We start from the raw sequence: 6,203 nt of genomic DNA, 5'->3' as shown, positions 1-6,203 counted from the left end.
TATCCTCATACTTTAATAAAAATAAAAAAATATGTTTTATTTACTATTAAAAAAAAACTTAAATATCCTTTTTTTATATTGGACAAAATTTACTTTAATCCTTTTAATTTATTCAAAATTCAATTAACTTTAGTTCTATATTTTTAAATTTAAACCAATTTAAAAATTAAAACTAAAATATATTTAATTATTCATATACTAAAATAGTTTTTCATGAACCCTAATCTAATATCTGGTATCCTATTCATAATTCTTCATAATTGAATACCAATCTACCAATAAAGTACAACCTCTCCCCTAATCTCCTCCCCGGACAGCAGCACCTCACCCTCTCCCTTCCTCGCAGTCGTGCTCTTTCTCCGTCGTTCTTCACACTTCACGCAATAGCAGCACGCACCAGCAACCGCCTTGTCGTTCTCCACGCATCAACAGCCTTATGTCGCCCTCCGTGCAGTGCAGCCATCGTATCGTCCTCCACGTAGCAGCAACCCCGTATCGCTCTCCAGCGTCGTGCCTTCCTCCATTCCTCCCTGCAGTTGCCACTCTCTGTGTAACATGGTAGTTTCCAAAGGTGTGTAACAAATATACCTAGTTCATTTCATGGCATTTAAATTGAAGTAAATAATTCAGTATTTTATTTGGTGATTCAAATAATTCAGTGTTTTATTTGGTGATTCAATATTAACTTTCTATATTTTTGCAATGTACAGAGCACCAATGAAAAACTGTTATTGACTTAGCTTGTAGACTTGTAGTGATTGACTTGGTGGAATATATTGTAGCTAAGAATTATTGATCTTTAATTTCCATGAATAATTACCAAGGCTTTAATTTGTTAGTTGATTTTATTGTGTTATATTATATCTATATAAACCAACTGCTTTGGATCCTCAATTGCAATATATCCTTGATTTTGCAGGTTCGGTCCAGTGAACTTGTTCTGGAGTACACGCTAGACAAAAAAAATGACATTGTTTTTGGCATGCCTCAAGGATTTTGCAAAATTTGCCAAGTCCAAAGATCAAAAAGATAATATCCCACCTGAGAAATGTTTCAAACTTCCATACAAGTAAGTACTATCGCATATAATACTGATACATATTAATTGTAGTGAGTTCAAATGCCTAAAAATTTACCTTCCACTGTTTCACATTTAGATCATCATTACTCTTAATTATCGAATGAAGAGAAATTTGGTGTTGGTGTCATCAAATTTAAATCTTTTTGAATTACTTTTCATGTCTTTTGCTAAGTATGTTGATGAAGAATTATGGAGGGAATAATACCCAAGGGTTCATTTTCGCTAATCTGATGTGACTCAAGGCATAACTTATGATATCCATGAACATGTTTAATTAGTCATAGCTGATGGAATTTATGTTGCTTTTGAACAAATACATGAGATTTACAGCTCTTCGAGTCTTTTTCGCAAAGAGGAAAGAACCAAACTAAGCCTGCTCTGTGTCCATAATATCTTCTGGTGCATATCCAGGTTGGATTTCCATCTCTGCTCTTCCCTTTCTTTATTAAATACAAAAATATAGACAGTGCACTGTAGAATGGGGATGAGCTAAGCTTTACTATGTTTGTGCTTTGGTGTGGACTGGTATTCATGAACAATTCTTTACATGCCTTCATATCAGATCTCTAAATCACATGTTTAGTAATTGATAAATTTTTCTTATCCATAAATAGTTCGTGAGCTGAGTTTTTTACTAATAATAGTTCTTGAAATTTCTCTGAAGGTTTGCCTTTTCAAGACCTTTACATTTGGGCGTTGGCTCTTGCATTAAATTTTATCCAAACAAATTTCTTCTTTACTGGAGAGCCCAAAGTTGACTGTAAAATAGAATAAACTTTCACATGGGTCAAAAGTTGCTTCATTGTAAAGTAAAGCTTCACTGTTTCTTTCACGTAGGGCTTAATGACATACATCCAATTATTCATATTTCGACGATTCATGCCATTCTTATTTATTTTTTGTTTTGTTTGTTTATTTCCAGTATTAGGTATACTTGTTAGTTTGTGGTATTTAACAAATGACAGATTTTTGGGCTGATTTGCAGGATTGATAATGACAAAGTGAAAAACTATTCCATCACTCAAAGCTTCAATAAGCAGGAAAACTGGACAAAAGCTCTCAAGTACACCCTTTGCAATTTGAAATGAGCTCTCTATTAGTTTGTTGGGAACACCAACTTTCAACCTCTTTCAGCAATCGTATCTACACATTCTGAAGTGCCTGCTATAGGTTCTTTGTACCCAAAGCGACGCACTGAACCCAACAAGTCTTAATCTTCAAACCTTGAACATATGCTAGCTAGGTTTTAGGCTTACATCACACCCAAATGTGTACATAGAAATATTTAGTTTTTAGAATATCATGGTGTGACAAGTATTCAACATTTGATATTGTATGTGGAAATCTATTCAATAGCTATAGAAGTATAGAACTTCTCTTCCTATACCAAGTTCAATGTTAAACATAAACTGCTCTTCTTCTTTTAGGTACATTAGCGTAAACTTTTATCTAAAGGAAGACAAATTTCTTTGGAAATTCAGTGTACATTATTATTATTATTAAAGTATAATACATGTTAAGTTGTCACAAAAAAGGATTCATGTTAATAGAATTTATTTTATTTTTTCCATTAAGTAATTTAGTTGAATATAAGAGTGGTTAGAGCTTAGTTTAGTTGAATGCTATGATGTATCACTTATATTGGTTGTTATAGTTAGTATTTTGGTTTTTCAATTGATCTTACTGAGTAATAAAAAAAAGTGAATTCTATCATATCCTCTCTAAAATAAAGGGTAAATTACCCCTTATGATATATATATTGAAAGTGATTCACCAGATGAGTTTTATGAAGTGGAAGAGATCTTTATGAATGCAATTGATGCACTTAAAGGTAGAGGAGAGCTTATAGTCCGTGATGATAGAAGTCATAAAGACATTTGAAAAGATTTTTCAGATCTTCAAGTCATAAACACAGTTAAAGACATTGTTGTTGATGATATCAAATACAAGTTTCAAGGGATGGCACATTTGGATTCTCATGAGATTAAAAACATTGTTGTCGATAAGGTGGTGATCAAATCGAATTCAATTGCAAACAATAGGATTCGCAAGATGAGGTGACAATTATGCACAAGAATTTAATCACTTTCATGGGACAAAAGTTTTGCGGATAGTGAACTCCGAGAATGTTATCACCATACAGAAGAGGGTGGAGGAGACCCAGTGGATGTACGCTGAGGTTGGGAAGGAGTTGTGTTTATGTAGCAGAGATTCTCCGTACCTCGGTAGCACAAATATTGCCACGTGTAACGAGCTGAATACGTATACATCTTGTTGATGGGTTTGTGAGTTTACCACAAAGAGATTTCTCCGGCAGTGACAACCACCACCACCACCATAAATTTGTGGTGCTAAACTAAATTTAAATAATCACGAGAGAGAAAGAAAAGTAGAGAAGATATACCTAATTATTATAGTTAATATTCAACTTAATTATAATTATAAACACTATATATATCACAGGGGGTAATTTACCCTTTATTTTAGAGAGGGCATGGTAGCGTTTACCTAAAAAAAAACTATATTTACATAATTATGTTTGTCAAGATTTAGAACCACCGGAAAAAGAATATCAAAGTAGATCGAAATATGAAACAAACTTGTTACTTTTTTACTAAATAACCAAAATTTATTTGTAATACATACATAGGACCAAAGGAAGAAGAGGTAACAAATGTATTGGTGCTGATATGCAAAATATCTGTTATTGAATCCAAACATATTCAATAGTATCCAAACTCAAGTTTATATGGGATAGTATCTTACGTTTGACTCAAAAAGTCAAAGGAAATAACAAAAGAAAGTTGTATCTACAATGTCTATCTTTTAGAAGGAATATATTTTCACTTAAAACAACGAATAAAACATGTCATGAAAGAATTGGATTCACTTGACAAGTTTACAATAAACATGGTGATACAACTAAGTTAGTTTCAGGAAATCCCAACATATTTTCTAAATTCTGGGAATCAACCCTGACCATGAATGATGGGATCTTCACTACCTGCTTTCCAAACCTGCCAACCAGAAACAAAACAAACATTTTAGAACCTATTCATCAAAGGTACTAACAAGTTCCTCTCCAATTACCCAATCACATCAAATAAAGTTTTCTATCATCTAAATATATGGCTCGATTCAATTTTGCATCAATACATTAACCGTCTATAAGGATAGTTTAGTAAATGTATTGATATGATATAAATTTAAAGAAAGAAAATTAATTACTGACGTAGAAAATATAATCCACGTGTCATATTTTAATTTATCCATATTTTTATTGTACGATACGTATAAATTTATCATCGTACCGAAGCAAACACCTAAATGAAATAGATATAATTAATTTGGTCTTTGGATTTTCAATCTTTAATTAATTTGGTTTTTGAGTTTTATAATCATAAAGTTAATTTCTCACACAAATTCTATCTCGAATTCTCGATACAATTTCTTAACCAAATTAATTAGAGTTAATAGTCAAAATCGTCCCTAAAAGATAACCCGATCTTCATTTTGATCCTCAAAAGACAAAATTAATCGAAATTGTTCCTGAAAGATACACGACTTGGTCACGTTAGTCCTTCCATCAGTTGGATGTTGACGTGTCACGTTAAGTACCACGTGGCATGATGACATGGTGGGATAATGCCACGTGTCACAAGATGATTGGTTGACGTCAGATTAGTGACATCTGGCATGCCACGTGTTACTTGACATTTAAAAAAGTTATTTATAATCAAAATAGTCCTTGAAAGTTAAGACATAAGTCATTTTCATCACTAAAATTTTAAAAATTAATCAAATTAGTCCTTATATAATTTTTTTATTTTTTCTTGATAATATTAAATTTGAAATATTTTTTGATACTACTAATTTCAATAGAAATGTAATTGACAAACAAAAAATTAGTAATTGTATCTTTTCTTCTTAAAAATTTTTTCAATAAAATTATCTCTCTCCTTTAATTCTTCTCAAAATCTCTCTTATTCTTTTCTATTCTAAAACTTTTTTCTTACATTGTTACATTTTTGTTGGAATATGTATATATATATATATATACTCAAAATTGAAATGTATGTATTTATTAACCTAAACAAAGCTATATGCTCAAAATCAAAATTTATGTATGTTAACCTAAACAAAGTTATACCACTATTTTTTTTCTACATCTTTTTTTTCCAATTACGGTATTACTTACATATAGGATGTAATGGTTGTGATATTAAAAGAAAAATTATATAATCTATCTCAAATATATGAAACGCACAAAAATTTATTATAATCTTTGCATGTAGTACGCTTAAGAAGCAATTCGTTTAGCATATATAATAATAATAATAATAATAATAATAATAATAATTATAATAATAATACAATTACTAATTTTTTGTTTGTCAATTACATTTCTATTAAAATTAGTAGTATCAAAAAATATTTTAAATTTAATATTATCAAGAAAAAATAAAAAATATATATATAAGGACTAATTTGATTAACTTTTAAAATTTTAGGGATGAAAATGACTTACGTCAGAACTTTCAAGGACTATTTTGATTATAAATAACTTTTTTACGTGTCAAGTGACATGTGGCACGCCACGTGTCACTTATCTGACACGTCAACCAATCATCTTGTGACACGTGGCATTAACACACCACGTCATTATGCCACGTGGCACTTAACGTGACACGTCATCATCCAAATGACGGAAGGACTAACGTGACCAAGTCGTGTATCTTTCGGGGACGATTTCGATTAATTTTGTCTTTCGAGGACCAAAATGGAGATCGGGGTATCTTTTAGGGACAATTTTGACTATTAACTCAAATTAATTATTATATCAATGGAATATCCAATCTGTATAGAAGATATGTTCAGTACTTATACATTCTGTGAAAATTAGTAAGACTAATTTTAGAAAATAAATAAATAATAACTAAATAAAATGAAAGGTAATAAATAATCTTATTTTAGAATTATAGAATTTTAATGGTTGAAAGAAAAAGAATTATATATCTTTAATTGACAGATGTTTTATATTGAAAAGACTCACCTATAAATTGAATTTTTTCTTAATTCATTTCAATCAATTCATCCAACAAGAATAATAGCAGCATAGAGT

The 6,203-nt window shown here is 30.6% G+C and overlaps 1 long non-coding RNA gene across 2 annotated transcripts; it reads left to right on the top strand.

The window, feature by feature from the left end:
- LOC107616504 lies at positions 240 to 2,648 on the top strand. 2 transcript variants are annotated; one of them, XR_001614524.2, is made up of 4 exons: positions 240 to 571; positions 920 to 1,069; positions 1,404 to 1,492; positions 2,067 to 2,648. It is a non-coding gene; the product is annotated as an uncharacterized LOC107616504 (long non-coding RNA). The 2 variants fall into 2 exon arrangements; XR_001614522.2 differs by having other exon boundaries at positions 241 to 571; positions 1,412 to 1,492.

Source organism: Arachis ipaensis, chromosome B01 (genome assembly GCF_000816755.2).
Source record: "Arachis ipaensis cultivar K30076 chromosome B01, Araip1.1, whole genome shotgun sequence".
Taxonomy (NCBI): Eukaryota; Viridiplantae; Streptophyta; class Magnoliopsida; order Fabales; family Fabaceae; genus Arachis; species Arachis ipaensis.
This window is presented reverse-complemented; position numbering and strand designations above follow the sequence as displayed.